This window comes from Chionomys nivalis, chromosome 13 (genome assembly GCF_950005125.1).
Source record: "Chionomys nivalis chromosome 13, mChiNiv1.1, whole genome shotgun sequence".
Taxonomy (NCBI): Eukaryota; Metazoa; Chordata; class Mammalia; order Rodentia; family Cricetidae; genus Chionomys; species Chionomys nivalis.
This window is the reverse complement of record NC_080098.1, coordinates 22334332-22356025: the sequence shown is the minus strand read 5'-3', so window position 1 is coordinate 22356025 and position 21694 is coordinate 22334332. Positions and strand designations below refer to the sequence as shown.

Here is a 21694-nt window from a genome sequence, read left to right as displayed (position 1 = left end):
TGTGTAATTCATGTTAGGCCCACTGAAAGACTTACAATGTCTGTAGTAGAAAGATGCTTAGCAAAAGGATTTTCAAAATATGGGCTTCTTTTGAGATAGATGGGTTTTTGAGACAGGGTCTCACTGTGCATCCCATGTTGACCTCTAGTGTGTAGGCGAATGTAGAGAATACAGGCAGCTGTCACTATACTCAGTGATCACCAAGAGCAAAAATTAGGGAATACGGCTATTCTCCATACCACTTGGTTTCCTCTTCTTCGTCTGAGCAAATCAAAGGATAGAAAAGCAAGTATGTATTGGCAGAATGATCCCTTCAGTGGAACTAATTCTTCCTAAAACTTCTAAAGTGATTTTTAGTAAGATGACTTCTGTTAAGTCTTCTTTCCTCACTGACTTAAAAAGTAATAGAATTTAAGCTTCATTCTTGATGTAAGTGAAAAATTTCAAGTTTAATTAATAAATGCTTTACAATTAATAGCACACAAAATCCCTTCTTGCTGCATTAAAAATTTTTAGTCATGAACTACTATTTACCATATAAAATATAGTATAATTAGATACAACATAATTTGATTCCTGTCATCTTCCTCTACAAAGCTGTTCTCCAGAAACCCAGAGATGGTTGATAAAGTCAACTGACCACAGGTCACTATTTTAGTGCCCAGTTTATGACTTTTTATTGACAGAAGATTTCAAGCTGTCAGTATTTGTTTCCATTTACATACCAGTAATAATTTGATGATTAGTACAATTTACTAGAAACCCAGGATAAATATGAATAAAATGTATTGAAATGCACGGAAGTGCTGACAACTGCAGTTTGGAGTGGCGAGGAGGACATTTTAACTCTGATTCTTACAAACAAATAGTCCTTCTGTATGTTTTTCAAATATTGCGTGTTTTTTTTTCTTTTGCTCAAATTCTGTATGTAAAATTTAAGAATAGAGACTTTAGAAACCTGTAACTAAGGACCATAAGTTGTGGGGGCAAGGACTGGGGAAATAATGCAGCATTTAAGAACACTTGGCTGCCTTTCCAGAGGACCCAGGTTCCATTCCCAACACTCACATGGTTGCTTTCCCACGGGAGCTGATGCTGCTTTCTAACCTCCTTGATGTGCACCAAGGCAAAACCATATATATAAAATAAAGAATAAATTTAATTTTTTAAATAAATAAACTGGGAGCTTAGAAAATACAGTCTGGAATATTTTTCTTTTTAATCATCTCAGTTTCTTAGGCTCAGTTACTTGAAGCAGGTTAAACAAAAATTTGAGAAGTCAGATATGATTAGTAAGATCCTTACACTGTGCACACTTGCTACGTTTGCCTTATCACTTGTGGTCGACGCAGATAGAATCTCACATCTTGCATTTATGTGCAGCTTTGTCTTACAATCACCACTCTTAACAGGTGCCGGGAAGACATGAAAGTAGTTACCTTTCGGTTGTGAGCCTTTGGTAGACAGGAAGAAATGGGACAGACATAAAAGATTAATGCATATTCTTGAAGAAAAAAAATTACAGGGTACCTTGCTGTTTGATTACAAGCCTTAAAATTAGTCAACATTCCCATAATTCTAAACCAGTATACACCTGTTTTCCCACTGTGACGTGAAAGCACAACTTAATTTAACAGAAACCCTGCTGTGCTAAATCTCTCATTAAATATCCAGTAAGCTCAGTTATTTAAAGTTGTATTTTAACTGGTTGCCTTCATATTATGAAATTAATAAGAAGTTAATGATGTGCTTTGCCATATGCCTTCAGTTTCTTTGTGAATAAAAGTAAAAGGGAGAAAGAAAAACACATCATCTGCTGACACTTAAAATCCTTTCTGGTTGGCATCACTTCCAGGGTATAAAGTCCATAACTTACTGCCTCTTTTCTAACATGTCTAAAACTTTCCATTTATAACAAAATCAAGTAGTACTTTTTTTTTGTCAATCAGGCAGTTTGATGTGTCTACTCTTTTAGTGAACTTTGAAGCACCCTTGTTTTCGTTACGTAGGATGTTCCTGAGGTAAAGAGTTGGGGACCTCTGTGGTAACCCAAGGTATCTTAAGCCTGTTCTGAGAAATGTGTAACTGAGAAAAACCTTAGATCTTGTATCTCCATGTTCAACACAAACCCCTAGAAAGAAGAGTAGTAGAAACAAAGGCAGGTAATCCAGAAATTCCACCCTGAGAGGAAAGAATGAGAATCTGAATCATCTTTTTCATTTAATCAACCTCTCCTCTAGAAGGGGTTGCTTAATGCTTAAACAGCAGATTAAATCATAGTGTTTATTTATTGCTAATCCTTCATGAGGTCAATAAATCACAAATAGTTTCTGAGCAACTACTGTGTCACAGGTACTTTATAAGAAATAGCAAGGATCAATCCTGGCAATGCTTCTACTTGGTCTAGCTGAAGGACAGTAGACAATTAATACATATTTAATGTGTACTATAGTGTTTTTCTACTTCTAACAATGGAAATTATACACACACACACACACACACACACCTACTTGAGGTCCTTGTAAGTAGTACTCTTATAGTCTGATGAAGAATATTGTATTCCTGTGTGTACAGGCTAGGAAACCTAGTAAGCCATTGTATCTCCTGCAGCAGTATTTGATTTTTTTTATTCCTATGCCATTTATATTCCTGGAAAACTTTGGTTGCCTCTGATCTCAAGGTGTGACATGCTAAGTTTAAAGGATGTCTCCTTTCATGATAAGAATACAGTATATCCCAGTCGCACAGAGTTCTATCCTCATATATGCCCAGTTTCAGGTTCAATCACCAATACCATACATACAGAAACTATGTCAGTCATAATTTTTAAAATCATAGTATCCCAAGGAGAGTAGCGAGGGTATCAGCTCAGGATCCCCAAGACCCAAGTTCTAAGCACAAAGGAGGTTTGCTCCCTAGGGACAAAGGAAAGGGAATAAATGACAAAGACAGGAGTTAGAGAATGAAGGAGAAGGGGTGGGAACAAGGAAGAAGACCAAAAGGTATTTGTCCCTGAGTGGGCAGCCAATAACTGCCTCTGGATAGAGAGGGGACAAACTTGGCCCATAGGCGCATTGTGGTTTATAAAGGTCAGCCCTGTTAGGATGAGTTCTTTAATTTTAATTGTACATGTCAATTAGGTGAGCTGAAGAGTGCTTTTGATTTCTGGATTTCAGTACTTTTATAGCTAGACCTTGGTGGTCAGCCTCAGGAGGAGGAAGTGGACAAATAAGGGACTAGACTTTGGTGGCTAGCCTTAGGAACGTAATCTAACAGTTTTTCACAAGGCAGAAGAAATAGTGAAGACGGCTAGAGTCCCTTCGGAGAGTTATATAGGAGACTTTGAAGGGAGGAAGGGAAAAGGTGAAGCACTGTGATTAAATAATAGTCTCAAAAGTAACAACAAACAGACAGTATCCTTTGTTGAGGAAACAAATGGTACAGCCCAAGGTCTCAATCTTGCCTTAGCCTCCCAGTGCTTGTATTACAGGTTTGTGCAGTCACTCTCAGCAATAGTCCCCTATCAAACAGCTACAACTAGCAAGCAGGTCAGTATCATTCAGGGAAACATTAGCATCTACCATTGTCTGTTCCAGAGAGAATACCTTACAATGACAGCCTGGATTTGGTACTTTTCTTTTCACTAACCTATTTTATGTAGTTCCATTAAAAACTGAAAGTAAAGAAGTCTGTGGCACAGAAAAACTTCTTAGACCTTTTCAGTGCTCAGATGTTAGAGCCAAATACCCTCGTGCCAGTGATAGCACTGTATCCTATGCCACTTCCCTCAAAGTCTGCACACAGTGTCTGTGCAATAAGACTTTTGGATTAAAATCTACAATAGTATCAGTAGAGCATTCTCTGTATAAATTAATTAAGAATTCTAATAGCATAGAATACAATTTTGAGAAAGCTCTTAAACTTTATAGGAAATAGCAATCTGAACTGTCTTGTAAAATACTCATCATAAATTTCTTTCAGTCATTTTTATGAATATATCTTATCCTTTTTCATTTTAGAGTCACTACCAATTTTATTAAATGCAGTTTATATTAAGGAGACATTGCCCTAAGAGATCATTTGTTTAGAGCACTCCATTTTAGCAGAGCCGTACGGAAAGGCGTTTTATAACACAGGCAGTGTGAGCAAGGACCACATATCTACTTGAGTTATAAAAACAAATGATCCTGATACAGTAGGAAGAAACTGAAAATAAAATGGTCTCCTGGGACAAGTATGTTCACCCACATGATGTGAATGGGCCCTTTCCTGGATGCCCTGAAGGAAAAAATTTACTCTTGTAGGTAGGCACCTTCCTTCCAAGTGGAATTGACTAAGCTATCTATAGAATTGTTTTCATGTCCTTAACAGAATGCTAGGGTTTATTCTTTTCTGCAGAACATCTGGGCTCTTCCTGGCACCAAATTTAACTTGCCCATTGTAATGTATTTTGAGTCACTCAGTTTCTTTGAAGCACTTCTCCTAATTATTAATGTGTATTTAATGTCTTTGTTCTCAGAACCATGGTTATAATCTTACCTTTATCAACATCATTATTTCTATCATAAATCTCTCAACTCTTATATCTTCATATAGTGAAACGCCCCCTCAAAAAAAAATCATGCTATTTGAATTAACACCTAATAGAATAACTTGGGTAAATTTCTTCAGGTGTCCTTTATATAAATTTATTTTAAAAATAGCCAGAACATCTGTATAAGTAGGTTTGTACCTCCAAAATTGTGTACCACATACAATATAAAATATGCATTTATTCATTCAACAAACACTTAACAGTATTTGGTTTTACTAGGACTTTTCTAGATACTACGGGATACAGAGTAGTACCATTGCCTCTCATAACTGAATTACCAAGAAGAAAATGATTGCACCATGTTTATGCTAAGTAAATTTTCAATAAACAGCTGTAGGAAATTTCATTTCCAAATAATAGGCTAATCTTTTTTTCTTCATAATGTCCTGTCCAGGCTTTTTATTTTTTTTTTTAATTTTTTTGACCGCCTCAGGGTATAATCTTATTTATTCCAGTATTTCCAAAGTAGTCAGGTTTTACTTTGAAAAGAGATACTTCTGACTATATTGTAGATGTTCTAATACAAGGTAAATATAGATTTATGCTAGTGCATACATATGTGAACAGCAACCTGGTTCATTCTACATTCACAACTCTTGTATCAGTGTACATTTTATACAGCTGTAAAGAGGTGTGTGCAGTTCTGTCATGTAAATGCAGGAAGATACAATGTAAATCCTATTATTTCGCCTGACAACATACTCTTTTTTAATTTCTTTTCTATTTCTGTCTTTAATAACTTCTTTATTGACTCTTTGGGAGGTTCATACCCCAATTCTGCCACTTTCCAGGCCCCCCTTAATTGCCTCACCATACTCTCTTTTCTTAGCCCCCATCAATTGTCTCAGCTCCTCTGTATGATAATAACTATTCTTATATTTCAATGAGAGTCTTATCTCTCATACTTGAGAACTGCTATTAAATAGTGATGATCCCTGCCTTTCACTTTAACAGAAGACTTGGTAACTAAATGACATGTTGCCTGTGAAGCTCTTGGAATCTGGAAAGAGATGGACCTTATATGTCATTGTTTCTACTTTGTAGCTTCTATAGGTGTGAACTCTTGTAGGCAATCACCCTGAACAGAAAGTATACTTCTATGAAACATATAAACCAGAGCATCCATTTTTGTTGGCCTCCTGTAGTGTTTTAGGTTTCTGTTGCTGGGAAAAGACACCATGACCACAGAAACTCTTATAAAGAAAACGTTTAATTGAGGGGACTCATTATTTTTCAGAGGTTCAGTCCATTGTCATCATGGTGGGGAGCATGGTGGCATCAAGCAGACATGGTGCTGGAGTAATAACTGAAAGTGCAATCCCTTACAGCAGCAGGAAGTCAACTGAAATACTCAACAGTATGCTGAGCACAGGAAACCTCAAAGCCCACCTCCTCAGTGACACACTTCCCCCAACAAGGCCACACCCACTTCAACAATGCTACATCTCCTAGTAGCGCCACTCCCTATGAGGTTATGGGGGCCAGTTACATTCAAACTACCACATGGAGTTTTACATTTGCAAAATTTGACCAGAATTAAAATATTTGGCTTCATAGTACTATCTATAAGGAGCCATGCCCTGCTTGTTCCTATTATTTTCATGTAATGCTTAATCTTGCAGGAATACAAGCTAACCAAAATGTAAAGTCTTTGATTTTCTTTATGGTAGCTTAAGGCTATAAAGAAATCTTATAAGGTGTGGCTGCAGAGGAATTCCCTAGGTGCAAAAGTCCCTTTTTGCTGTAAGAGTCACACCAGAGTGAGATACTAGGGTCAAGGTGTATAACCACCCCCAAGTGGGACCCAGTCAGATATGACCAGATTGCTCCAATTCATGGCTTTAAAGAAAAAAATAGAGTGATAGTTATAGGATGGAGAGTAACCTTAGCCAAATGGTCGCCAATCTATAGTCCCAGCCAAGATTTTAATACTTTATAAAAGACCATGGAGACTGTAGTTAAGAGAACTGACTGCACTTCCAGAGGAAAGGGTACTATCCTCAGCACCCCTGGGGAGGTTCACAGCTGTCTACAGTTCCAACTCCAGAGGATCCAGTGCCCTCTTCTCACCTACACATGCAGTACACAGATATACATGCATGCAAACATACACATAATAAGAAATGAATAAAAAATGTTTAAAGACCACGGGTATTCATTTTACCCACTGTAAAGTATTCATTTTACCCACTGTAAAGTTTTGCATGCCACCTGAATAGCCGGATGTTTGTTTTTCTGCTGACAGTCTATCAACCCTTAGAAGCTTTGACTGGCAGTTACTGTATATGTCTCTAAATGAAATGAAAATCAAGGTACTAAATTTTAAAATACATCCTGTTCAATACAAGGAAGTGTACAGGAGAAATTAAGGAGAGTTCCTTAGTGATGAAAAGTTGAAAATGCTAGCACAGGATAAAAGTAGAGATTCAGCTACACTATCTTTAAAAAACAGGAGACTGGGAAGTGGTGGTGCACACCTTTCATCACAACACTTGGGAGGTAGAAGCAGGTGGATCTCTGTGAGTTCAAGGCCACCCTAGTCTATAGAGTGAGTTCCAAGACGGGCTCCAAAGCTACACAGAGAAATCCTGTTTCTGGGGAAAAAAAAAAAATCTTTTTTGAAAAAAAAAATTAAAACAGAATTCTGTAGCAAGTGTTTCTGTATTATATAGCAAAGTCTTGGAGCCTGGATACTAGGATTCTTGTGAGGCTTAATGAGAGAATTTGTGAAAATGCCCTGGCACTGGTTCCTGATCAGCTTTTCAAAATTGCTCTTATTCTTTGAAAAGGACTATGATTTGATTATTATTTTATGACGTTTGAGAGAACATCATACTTGCAAAATAAAGTAGCAAGTTGCTAAGTTCACTTTTCAGACCTTAGACTCCAAAAGTTTGATAAGACTTTAAAAGAAAATTAGAGAGGAAGGTATCTATGAATTTGATTAAAGGTCTCTATGGATTTGCAAAGAAAGAGATAATATGGCTTTTAAGAGCCAAAGATAGAAATTTTGACGTAAAGCTAGATAATCATTCAAATTCTGATATTGTAGTACAAGATTTTTATAAAAATTTATCACCCAAATAGTGGCAGAACATTGATCCTTCATCGGGAACTGTGCATATCTAAGAAGACTTAGGTCCAGTTGAAGCAAGTTGGCCAGTTCATAGCTCCGAGCTTGAGGTTCCCAAAATCAAAGTTTATGTTTGGGTAAGTGTGAAAAATGTTCTCCTGGAACTCCAAAGCTCTTCCTCATCCCCCAAGAAGTAGAGAATAGAAGAGCCTAGCACCAAAATCAAAAGAAGAAAGAAGACCCCACTGCTCAGCTAGGTCTTCTTAGTGCAAAAGAAGTCACTCATTGGTCTCTTAAGAGGGGAAACAGAGAAAAGAACTTCATGTATTTTTCTGCTTTCTTTCACTGTTCATAGCTTTGTACACAGGTGCTCAAGAAGTCTCATTAGTATTATGACATACACTATTAAAATTGTTTTCACAATAAAATAGTATTTCAAAATGCCATTACATCTGTCATAGTCATTGAGATGAAAAGAAAAACAGTGAACAGTACTCGGGGAAGATTGCAAAAAAAGAACAGTATGACAAATACACTTTTATCTTCTTCATTGTTCCTATCAGTGAATCCCATGAGGACTCATCACACATATGCCTACTGCCATCCCTTCCTCTGCAAGCACTTTAAAGCATTTGAAATTACTTCCTCTTCACCTGCGGAATCAAGGTGTTGACTAAATGATTCTTAAAGAGGTCTTTTCCACTCTGATACAATTGTACTCTACCTTCTATACCTTGTCTGTAGTCATGTCCTATTTAGTGAGAGGAAAAAGTCTACATCTATCTGACTTTACTTCCTTCAGTTATTGGTTAATATTTGAAGAGTACTTTATGGAGAAAATTGTGGATCACACAGAACTTCAATTTGAAATTCTCCAGGCACCTGCTTCTCTTTCCCTCCTAAAAACTTACAGGTAGCTTAACACTCATAATTTTTCCATCAATGAGCAAAAAGAAAGCAGCAGCAGATGAACTCTGTCAAATAAGCTTAGTTCCTAGTTTACAACCTTTGGTTAGGTTAGGCTGAAAAGATATTTAACCTAATGAGGTTTTAGATTTATTAGTGGGATTCTTTTACCTGTTTGATTTTTTTCTCCCAGCTGACAAGGATAAGTGAGTCATCTCTGTTTGCAAGTAGGTTTATGGGGTTATCTTTTGTCATTATTTCTAGAAAGATTTCAGGGGTATATCATTAGCATTCATTTTGTTAAACTAAGGACACCGAGCTACCAGAGATCAAGTTCATTTCCCTGGCCTCTAACAAAGCAGTGCCGACTAGGAACAGGGCAGACTCTAGGACCCTGGTATCTGTGTCTCTGAGTGGATTGAGACAGAGTAGAGTGGAAGCATGACATGGAGAAACAATACAACGCAGCAATAAAGCACTTGCTATATAAGCTTGAGGACTAGAACTCATATCCCTGGAACTTACATAAATATCAAGTGAACATGGTAGGCTGCATCTAATTCCAGCAGAAACAATCCGAGACAGTATCCAAAGAACAATCTGGTTAGCTAGACTAGCCCGGATAGTGAGCTCTGGGCTCAGTGAGAGAACCTGCCTCAGTAAATAAGGTGGAAAGCAATCAAGGAAGACACCTGACCTTTGCCTAAAGCCTCTATAGACATGTACACATACACATGCACTTACACATAAACTTTGTTATATATACATATACACATACATGTGAGGATACCATACATGTAGGCACATACGAAAAGTAAAAACAGTTATGATCATATTTCTAATTGATTGCCCATGTGGAAGATTCAGCACTGTATTTTAACTTTGACTACAGCGTCACAAAATACATGTTGAATTGCTTGATTTTGCTAACATGGAAACTTAAAAAAATAATTTTTTTTTTTTAAAAAAAAAAGAGTACCCTGTTTGGATTACCCAACTGGTAACTGAGTTCACAGGCAATCAGGTTTAAAGCTGAGAGTCTGGATTATAAAGTAATGAAGGGCTTTCTACTGTTATGGATCCTATCTTTCTATCCCTTCTAACAGAGCCTGCCAAGAATTCAGGAGTTCCTTTTGGGGACTATCTCAAAATAAGTAAAAAATCCTTGGCCCTTATCCTGATGCAGTTTGCAGTGTGGTGCTGAGCTGTCAGTGAGATCAGGACAATTATGCAGATCCTAGATGTTGAGGATGGCATCAGTTGAGACCAGAAGGTCAAGTAAACAGCTCCACACATTCTCACACCAGCATATGTATCAGAGCACATGGCTCAGCTCTGCCCCAGATGTGAATCCATACTATTTATCAGACACAAATCATACAGAACACTGTAGGCAAAGAAAAGAAATTTGCTGAAAACTCAAGTATGAGGCTGCTTTCTTAGAGTTCTCCAAGAAGCATATGAATATCAAAGACCACCATTATTCTAAGAAGAGCAGTTTTGAGAAAACATTATAAAGGCAGCCCCTCTCTTCGGAGGAGTACAGTTTACCAATGCCATCCCATTGAGATTCCTGTGTTAGAGGGCTTTTCTTTATATGAACACACATGTGCTGCCAGCCCACCATCTGCATTCTAAAACCTATCTCTATCCAACTGGCCTCACTACCCTTCCCAGTTGTTCTGTTTCCCTGTTCCTAGGGGAAAACATGACAGGGCCTGAGGCTTATCTTAAAAGAGTAAGCAAAAGCCTCTTAAAGTTGAGGCAACAGAAAGAAAAGAACAATGGTCACTGACTTAAAATTTCTTCAGAAGAGCTTCTTTTAAAGTACATACCAGGGAACTATGTGAGATACTTTGTACTAAGTATCCTGTGATGTCCAGTGCACAAGAGAAGTATTGTCTGCAAGTCATAGAGATTGGGGAATTGTAAGAAAGTTACTGTCATTTCACATAATTTATATGCTAGTTGTAGAACACAGAAGTAGTTACAAAACATCTGGATAAGTATGTTTCTATCAAATTTTGTTTCTGTAAATGTTTGTGTGCATGATTTCTGTTTTTTAGGGGCTTTCAAAATTTAAATAATTTAATAAAATAAAAGTGCATATTGAAGCAATAAAAGGTATAATTAGAGTCTGGAGAGATGGCTCAGCAGTTAAGAGCACTGGTTTCTCTTCCAGAGGACCCAGGTTCAATTCCTAGCACCCACATGACAGCTCATAACCAACTGTAAGTTCAGTTCCAGTTGATACAACACCCTTTTCTGCCTTCCATGGCATGCAGATATGTAATATGTACTCATGCAAACAAGCGGAACACTCATACATATAAACTAAAAATAAAGCTTTAAAAAACTTAAAAAGTAATAGTGTTTGTGTTTACTATCTCCTGGGAAATGAATCAAGAATACTACCTACTTACCTAACTACCTGTATCTGATTACATATAAATAAAATAGTGATGTTTTTTTCCTATTTCTGGTTGCCTTTTTCAACCAGAAGTCTGCAAAGATTAAGAGAGCTAAAGTAATTATGCATAATAAGGAATTTTTAAATAACAAAATCAATATCTCTTATGACTTTGTCTAACTAGATTCAAGTAAAAAGTGTATTTACCCATGGGAGATGGGTTTCATTACCCCCATTTTATACCTGAAACTTAATAGTACTGAACCCTGTATGTAGTTCTTTCTTGCTAACATACTTTTAAATTCATACAGTATAATATTAGTATATCAGATAAAGGACAGACTCACAGTCGGGAAGGACTGAAAAATGTTTCAGCATAAAGCTCATAATAGCATGGTGTTTAAAACTTATAAATTATCTCTGGAAAATTTCCAGGCATGGTTTTAAGGCTGTATTTGACCATGGAAAGCAAAACCTCTGACTACGGCTTACTATATAACATAAAGGACAACTGTCATTTAATTGAGGTTTAACTCATCCTGACTTTCCAGTCTGTTGCTAGATCTGACTTATGGACTATTATCTGGAAGATGTCATTTAAGTGGGTGCATAGATTCTAGCCTAGATTTTGATTAGTTCTATTTTTTGTGTTTTGTCTTGTTTTGTCTGTATGCAGCTCATAGAAGATTATCGTAACCACAGCTCTAGAATGTGCTCACAGACAAGTACCACTGAATCACTTACTAGAGAATTTCAGTCATAAAGTGACTTAAGTCACTTCTGAGTCACAGTTGATAAAATGTAAAAAAAAAATCATTGATAATTAACAAAAATTTGTTAAAATTAATAATAGTCAGAATCTCAGGAATGCCTATAGCCAATTAAAATAGGTTTCTGTTTGTTTCAGTTTGTTATGTGGGACAACAGAAGAGAAGGACCTATGGAGGAAAGAAAGTAGGCTAAGTCTAATGATAGCTCCCATGCTGCAGGAGCTTATATTAGCCAGCCTCCGCACTTTATAGATGAAGAAACTGAAACCCAAAAGGTCAGGTGATGGAGATAGGACAACAAATCATGTTATGTTCTCACAATTTCCCTATAAAATTATACCAAGCACATTACTTTAAAGAATCAAATATTCAGAGTCCAAATTACCAGCATACTCTTGGGTTTTCCTCCTTCATAGGAGGCTATTGGTGTTGTTTCCTCATTTTAATTTTCTAAGGAAGACCTAAAGGAATAATAATTATCTTTCTGACCATTTACCTAAAATGATCATAATGTTGAAGGAAATGGAAGCTGCCCTTAGTCTGTTTGTATCTACAACTAGGGCAGTGATTCCCAACTTTGTTTGGGAAGCTTTTAAAACTATATATACCAAAGCTGTAACGTGGGTGGGTAGATTAAATAAGAGTCTTTCTTAGATAGAGCCAGACATCAGTATTTTAAAGCTTCCTAAGTGATTCCAGTGTTAGGTAAGTTTCAGAACTGCTAGTTCAAGAAGAAACCAGTATCAGCTTCAAGGACTGGGCATTGATGAACAAACACCAATTTTCCTTTTTTCTGTAACTGGGGTTTTAAGACAGAAGCCCTGGCCCCAGCTAGCCCAGCAAGCTAGACTTAGCCAACCATCACAGTTCATCGATTAAAGAAACAAGTGATATTAATAGTGAAAAGCAGACAAAGGGGGTTTAATCAGTGTGCATTGGGAAGAGAAACCGATAAAGGGTACAGTGACCTAATTTCATCTTCACATACTGACATTAGCTTTATATTTAAATAGAGGGAAATTGTGGCATGGGTTTAGAGAAAAGCATAATTAAACTGTCTTGGCCAGTTCTGTTTCTAAAGGTGGTCCAAAGAGTCATTATTTGAAGGAATGAGTTGTTTCTCATGCTTAAGCTACAGACCTGTCATCATGAATAATTGCCTCAAGGAGTTTGTCCTGTGAGGGTCTGGTATCCTGAAATCCATGGTGAATGCAGGTTTAGGAAGATTTGACTCAAGACATTTAGGCACCTACTGGAGATCAGGAATATGTTGGTCATTGTAGTATGCTGATAGTAAGGTGTCCCAGTTACTCTTACCTTTGTGACTTTAGCTTTGAAGAAGAATGAGACCATTTAGATATTGTAGTTTTTAGATAGATGCACCTTGACAGGTTTAAAGTGAATATTAGTTATCCCCTTGTTGTGATAATATACCTAACCAAAGTAACTTGAAGAAGGAAAGGTTTTGTTTAAGCTCACTGTTCAAGAATACAGTCCACTGTGGTAAAAAAAAAAAAAAAAAAAAAAAAATGATAGCAAGAATGTGAAGCATCCACAGCCAGGAACAGAGAGAGACAGAAGCTGTACTCAGCTCATTTTCTCCTTTTGAATGCAGCATCCCAACCCTTGGAATTTAGTGTGGGCCTTCCCACCTCAGACCCAGTCAAGTAACTCCCTCACAGACATGCCCAGATGTTTGGCTCCTGGGTGATTCTGATCCTGTCAAGTATGTTAAACATACCTAAATACATACAAAGGGGAGCAGGTGGCTCCAAATTAGATAGAGACAATAAAGATAGAAATACTATGATTTTTGTCCAATGTTTAGTTACATTTAAGACCCAAGTAAGGAGCTAGTTCATTTTAGTACAAGCAATTTCTACATCCCTGTTATATTTCCGTGATTTATCTGGCTTCACCTGGATAGATTGCTGATTATCTTCCTCCAAGTAGAGGGTGATCTTGCTAATTCAAGGTGTGGTGTTCAGACTACCAGCATTAACATTACCTAAGACATGGTAAGAAATGAAACTCTCAGGCTCTACTCCAGACCTGTAATTAAATGGGATCCCTAGTTCTTACCAAGCATTCACATAAATTTGTTTGCTTGTTTTCACTTCTTATAGTTGTGATACTCATTTTGCAGTGCTTCTTGTCTGTAGGATAAAACATCATTATATGTACAGTATACACTTTTCAAAAGTTAAAGTAAGTCATAGGTCATATATACAGTAACAGTTCAGGGGAACTTTTTGATAGGACTATGTGTTACCAGTACTGTATTCCTAGGTTTCTCTCATAACACAACATAATTCAACTCTGAATATATGTAAAGGTGTACCTTTTGTGATCACTGAATTACACCCCCTTGTCTAAGAACTAAAAAGAAGCAAAAAGCTGCCGTGGCACAAAAACTCATTTTATTGACTCTTTTTTCAAATGTTCAAAAAAACAGTAAGGTGACCTGACTATCTAGGAAAAATAAGTAAATGGATCTACAAGGGCAGCCTGTATTTTCTAGAATCTTTAGTGCATAATTCTATTTTTTCCTGTCATTGGTACTTTAAACCTAACCTGCTGGGAAAAATCTTTGAATGAGACCTACATAGAATTAATACATCCTAGTCGATGAGGAGATTAATGGAATTGGTGCTATTTCAAGCAGTTTGCCTTTGTGTTATTTTTGTTCTTCCTGGTCAGAATAAGCTAATCCTAAAGCTTAAGGAACAATTTTCTGCCCACAACGAGTTAATCAGTAATACTCAGCAGCCTATTTCTACTGAATAGAAGCCATAAGAATGTAGAGTTCTTTCTGCTTCATCATTCATGAGTCTGAAATTGCTTGATAGGAAAGCAAAGCATTTATTCTGCTGTTTTTCTTGATGCTCACAGCTTGAGAGACTTTTGCTGAGGAAGAAAGTTTAACTACCATATGAATGCTAAGATAGATCTACTACTGCATAATAAGGGTTGCTGTGCATACACCTATCTTTCTGCAGTTTGGAAGACTTCACAAGAATGTCATCTGCTCTGAACAGCTATAAGAGTTCATTTCTGCTTAGTTCTTGAGCACTAACCTTATTTCTTATAGGTCAGGAGATTATCACAGTTTGGGTTTTTTGTGATTGCTTATAGTTCATCAGATATCCTTAAAAGCGGTTTATTAGTATAGGCATTTGTTACCACATAAGTATCAAAGGGTGAGCTTCAGTTAGTTGACCAAATATAAAGCAGATCATGGATAGAGGATCCATGTAGTAAAAGAAGCAAAATGGGGATAATGCATACGCCAAGAGGAAAAACAATCTCAAAGACTAGTGTCAGTCAGGTGGTATGCTAAACCTAAACAGAAAGGGACGTTCAGAAAGGGATGTGTGGGTTGGAAGATAAAAATCAGTCTTCTCTTGAAACAAAAGACACATAAATTGTGCTTATTTTTTCATCACAGCCGAATATCTAACTTGGAGTAAAAATCCTGTCAACTGAGTTTGTATATAGTTTGTCACTGTTCATCTACACATTCTTCTACTCATTTTTGTATTTTAGTAACTGGTTGGGGCTGAACTGGTAGACTGGGAACAAAAGAATAGCTCTGTCTTACTGGTGTGGGTTTTTTAAAATTTTAATCCTTACTGCTTTCTCATCAGTATGTATGCCTTTGAGTCTATGAGTTAAACTCCTTGACCCTTAAACTTGAGGAGAAACATCTGAAGTCAGCTGCTTACACAGAAGCAAGAACACATGGTCACAATTAGCATCCCAGCTCACTAGGAAAATTAAAGTCTGTACTCTGAGCCCACGTGATGAATCTTGTTACTTGGAAAAGAAGAAAAGAACAAAATTAAAGATATTTTTATCCTTTTGGAAATCTTTAGTAGTACCACTAAGATGGTCCTGATAACTGAAAGAACTGTAGTGGTTTTAAGGAGATGCCCATGGTGTACTATTTTACTTGATCTGATTTAGATGAGGTAGCTACATTCTTAGATGTGAAAAGGAAGATGAAAGATTGTGTTGAATCCTCAACTGGGCTCTAAGGAGAGGCAACTCTGTCAAAATGAAGTCCCAACTTGTCTAATTTCCCAAAATAGCATCCCATACTCTTACACAATATCTTCATCTTCCCATAGATGTATTCTTTAAATAGATGCTACAATTTGAATAATTTTGTTGTGTTCTCTGGCATTCTGTCTTGACTTTCTTATCTGAATATGATACTTAAATGTTAATATTTTATTATAATATGGTTTAAAAGTTTTGCTGGGAAAGGTCATGTTTAGTTTAGGCTTCAGTAAAATACTAAACAATGAGAAGATAAATACATCATCTGCTCAGACTTGACATTCTTTTTCCTTGGGGAGGGGGTGACACATGGTTTCTCTGTAGCTTTGGAGCCTGTCCTAGAACTAGCTTTTGTACTCCAGGCTGGCCTCGAACTCACAGAGATCTGCCTGCCTCTGCCTCCCAAGTGCTGGGATTAAAGGCGTGCACCACCACTGCCTAACTGACACTCATTTTTAAAAGGAATTCTTGGGTCTCTCCTACAGTTAGAAGATAGAAGAAACTGGATTAGAGAATAAGCGAGTATACAAGAGAACACAGTGAAGCATCTTAAAGGGCCATGTGCCTTCACAATGCCTTAATCACGCAGTGAAAAAATATTAATATTTCCCTCAAAATAATGAATTTTTATATTTTATAGAGATAACAAAAAGTATGATTTTTTTAAAACTCCTAAAATACTGGTTTGCTCCCCTGGCAATCATTTACATATCATCTACAACTTTATAGACCATGAAATTCCAATTGGACTAGGGTTTTTTGCCTGGGGATATGGATCTATTTGCATTCTTCTATATGTTGACTTCTAGTTATGCCAGCACCATTTGTTGAAGATGCTTTCTTTTTTCCATTGTATAATTTTAGCTTCTTTGTCAAAAAATCAGGTGTTCATAGGTTAAAGATTAATATCCAGGTCTTTGGTTTGATTCCATTGGTCCACCTGACTGTTCTTACACCAATACCAACCTGTTTTCACTGCTGTAGCTCTATAATAGAGCTTGATGTCAGGGATGGTGATGCCTCTGGAAGTCCCTTTATTGTACAGTATTGTTTTTGGCTATCCTGGGTTTTGTTTGTCCATATAAAGTTGAGTATTGTTCTTTCGGGGTCTGTGAATAATTGTGTTGGAATTACATTGATCTATAGACTACTTTTAGAGGGGTTGCCATTTTTATTATGTTGATTCTACCTATCCAAGAGCATGGAGGATCTTTCTATTTTCTGCTATCTTCTTCAATTTCTTCCTTCAAAGTCTTAAAGTTCTTGTTGAACAGGACTTTCACTTCTTTGGTTAGTGCTACCCCAAGATATTTTGTTATTTGTGGCTATTGTGAAAGGTGATGTTTCTCTGATTTGTTTCTCAGCTTCTTTATCATTTGTGCATAGAAGGGCTACTGATTTTTTTTTGAGTTGATATTGTATTTTGCTGCATTACTGAATGTATTTATCAGCTGTAGGAGTTCCCTGGTAGAGTTCTGGGAGTCACTTATGTATAATATCATCTGCAGATAGCAAAAGTTTGACTTCTCCCTTTCCAATATGAATTAATTCCCTTGATATCCTTTTGTTGTCTAGCCAGAACTTCAAGAACTATGTTGGATATGGAGAGAGTGGACAGCATTCTCTTGTTCCTGATTTTAGTGGAATTGCTTTGAGTTTCTCTCCATTTAATTTGATGGTGGCTGTCAGCTTGCTGTATATTGCTTTTATTATGTTTAGATATGTTCCTTATGTCCCTGATCTCTCTAAGACCTTAATATAAATCCGACCACACTGAACCTAATAGAAGAGAAAGTGGGAAGTAACCTTCAATGCATGGGCACAGGAGACCACTTCCTAACTATAACCCCAGTAGCACAGATACTGAGAGAAACAATAAATAAATGGGACCTTCTGAAACTGAGAAGCTTCTGTTAAAACAAAGGATACAGTCAGTGGGACAAAAAAGCAGCCTACTGAATGAGAAAAGATGTTCACTGACCCAACAAACAGAGGACTGATCTCCAAAATGTATAAAGAACTCAAGAAATTAGACATCAAGATTCCAAATAATCCAATTAAAAATGAGGTACAGAATAAACAAAAAAATCTCAACAAAAGAATCTCAAATGGCCAGAAGACACTTAAGGAAATGTTCTACATCCTTAGCCATCAGGGAAATGCAAATCAAAACGAATCTTACCATTTTACACCAGTCAGAATGGCTAAGATCAAAAACACCAATGATAACTCATGCTGGAGAGGATGTGGAATAAGGGGAACACTCCTCCATTGCTGGTGGGAATGCAAACTTCTACAGCCACGCTGGAGATCAGTATGGCAGTTTCTCAGAAAATTGGGAATCAAACTATCTCAGGAACCAGCATACACCCAAAAGATGCTCAGTCATACTACAAGGACATTTGTTCAGCTATGTTTATAGCAGCATTATTTGTAATAGTCAGGACTTGGAATTCCAAATCTCAAAATTGTGTTTTCTATTAAACCCTAAAATATAAATATCTAGTAGTCATTATTGAACAGATTCAGTCAGAGAGTCCACAGAAAATTGTAATGTTAAAGTTGTTTTTCTACCTTTCTCATTTTGTTTCTTTAGTAAATAGGTGAACCAACTAAGACAGAAACCATCCTCATCTCCCCCTATTCCTGTGTGTTCCCTTATTATTACCAATTTCCAGGGAGTGAAGAAATCCCATATCTTACCTTAGTAGTATCTCTAGATTTCCTTCCTCTTAACAGTTCAGAGTTCAATTATCACAACTAATAAAAGCATAGACGGGATTAAGGGCTTTTTCAGGTTATCACTATGAAAACTTTTCTCTTTGCCAAATGCAGCCTTGAATGAGTAAAGCTGGGATGGAATTAATCAGTGCTTTAGAAGTGTACACTACTCTTGGCATGTTCATAATAGTGTGTAAGCATTGATATGCATATCTTTTAGCAGAAACACAAAAATAGCAAAAACTGGGTGACTACTGAGTGTAAAAGGTGAAAGCGCTCTTCCTCTTTCTTCAGCTTCCAAAACATTCTTGCCCCAAATATTATATGGCATCTGTGCACCAGCACTCATGGACTGTATCATAATCTTAAAAGGGTAAGAATCCAAACTTTTTGTTGCAGTCTACTGAACTAAGTGCTCAAATCCATCCTGTCACCTGCTATACTTTATTCTTCTCCACTGTTAGCAATTCAGTGCTCTCCATGTTGAGGTCCAAATTCCATGTAGAGAGGAAACATTGTCAGAGCCTCATACCATAGATGGTGCCCACAAATGTTTCTGAATCCGTGAATTTCCAAGAGTAGTTTTTGGTCATAGATGTTCTCTCAATAAGTTAATAAGTTATATAGATAGGTGGTAAGGGAGGGAAGAATAGTTTATAACCATATAAAGTGCTTTACACTTTACCACACACTTTTATTTATACTATGCAATATCCTCAAGTCAGCACACTGACTTTTCTGGTGTGATACTTGCTTCAGGCTTCAGTAACAAAGCTTAAGGGTGTCAAGAGATTTTATTGTAAATATTTGAAATTGGCAAAGCCTCTTTGGTCAAACCCAGACCTTATGGTTCTAATTATGATCTTATTTATCCTGCAAAATCAAATGCCCAAACTTTCCAAGCCCCAGGTAAATGTTCCATGTGTAAGCACGTAAGGATTAGGAAGGTAGATTTGCTTTTGCAGGTAAGTGCTGTCCGTCCATGGTTTCCAGCTTCATTTCTAAGTTGCCCTAATAGCCTTCTCTGCCTTTGCCTTGCCATTTAAATTTTGGGCACAGGCTTTGTATTTGAAAGCTTAAGCTTTGAATTTAATGTTTAAAACACTGGGCCTAAATATAAAGCTTTTTCGATAAAATAGTTGAGCTGTCATCCTGATTTCCCTAAGCTCTACCAACAGATAATTTCTGAAGTTGGCAAAAGATGTCCCATAATCAAGTAGAAGGCACAAATCAAAATGAGATCATTAAATGAAGCTCAGACTCTAAAGAATTTGCAGGACTAGAAAGAAGGTCTTCATCTGGCAGAATTTCAACCAAAATTAGTACTGTGGTAAGAGCTGAGATGGATCAATAGAACTGCTACCATAGTGTCATATGTCTTGCTCAGATGTTTAATGAATTTGCATTTTATTATGCATTTTACTATGGATGATATGAAATTGTCCATAAGGAATTTTTTCTCAATTTGTCATCTCTGTTTACTAGAATTTATTTTGACCAGGTATATGGAAGGGGAGTGGAGTTCAGGGAAGACAAGAGATGAGACATAGAGAGATATAATTTGAATCATTTTGTCTTAAGCATAATTTAGAAAAATACTTAATTTGCTTTTATTCAGTTAGTAGGAATCCCAAAACATACAGAGGCAGTAAGGAATAATAATGTTGATTAAGGCATGGAATTTACTTGTCTATTGTAAATCAGTCAAATCATGTATTTTTTTAATGAGAAGTTGGAATTGCAGAGAGGTTGATATTTTAGGCTTGAACTAATGTGGCTTAAAATTTATTCAATTTATGATTCAGAAACTATGCTATGAAAGGATCACTGGAATATATAATTTGGTGATGCTTTTCCATTGTGTTAATAAAATTAGCTGTATCCTGTCAAGTTCAAGATAAATTACCATTAACTTAAGTTTTGCAAATTAATTTTGAGCCAGAGGTGTAGTTGGTTTTTCGAACGCTTTACTCTTTTGACTCTTTGCTCTTTTGGGGGGCCCGCCACCTAGTAGCTCCCACATAAACACACATGGAGATTTATGATCACTTATAAATATCTGGCCTTAGCTTGGCTTACTTCTAGCAAGCTTTTAAATTAATTACCCCACCTATCTTTTGCCTCTGGCATTTTGCATTTCTCTATTTCTGTATATCTTTCTCTATTTTTTACCCTATTATGGTTTGCTGTGTAGCTGGGTGGCCGGATTCTGGAATCCTCCTCCTTCTCTCACTCAATCCTTAATCTTTTTTCTCTTTTTCTCCTTCTATTTATTCTCTCTGCCTACCAGTTCTGCCTATCCTTTCTCCTGCCTTGCTATTGATCATTCAACTCTTTATTAGACCAATCAGGTGTTTTAGATAGGCAAAGTAACAAGGCTTCACAGAGTTAAACAAATGTAACATAAAAGAATGCAACACATCTTTGCATCATTAAACAAATGTTTCACAATGTAAACAAATGTAACACATCTTAAAATAATATTCTACAACACATGTTTTAACAATTTGCTTATTTGGAGTATTTCTGTGCTGAGTTTAGGTTGTCTTAAAGCCGATAGGAAACTCTAAATTACAAAATAAAACACCAGTGATAATACAGCATTAAGGTTGTTTGAAGTAGATGAAGAAAATTTTGTATTGGGTACAAAATACTAACCACTAAGTCAAAGTGAACTTACAATACAAAGTCAGGTTATTAAGACTGTGTTTAAATTTACTTGATTAAAACTAGTAAATATGGGACTTGGGAGATGGTTCAGTGGTTAGGCTTACAAGGTCCTCTTGCAGAAGATCTGAATTTGGTCTCTAGCACCCATCATATATCTCACAACTACATGTAACTCCAGCTCCAGCAGATCCATCACCTCTGACCTCCTCAGAAACCTGTGTAATCAGACATTTCTCTCATGCCCTGAATACCACTCAGAGGCTTATATTAATTAGAAATGTTTGGTCAATGCCTCAGGCTTATTACTAGCTAGCTCTTACATTTAAATTTGCCCATTTCTATTAATCTATGTATTGCCATGTGGTCCATGGCTTACTGGTAGTGCTCTGGCATCTTACTCCTTGGGTGGCTGCTGGTATCTCTCGACTGTAGGAGGAGGCTGCTTGTTTTTCCTGGCCACCCAGAACCAAAATAACCACACAGATACT

General features: G+C 36.8%; 1 protein-coding gene across 21 annotated transcripts in view; it reads left to right on the top strand.

Annotated features, from left to right (window-relative positions):
* Window positions 1-21694, top strand: part of Celf2 (CUGBP Elav-like family member 2) — an 826738-nt gene that overhangs the window by 708181 nt on the left and 96863 nt on the right. The window lies entirely within an intron of this gene.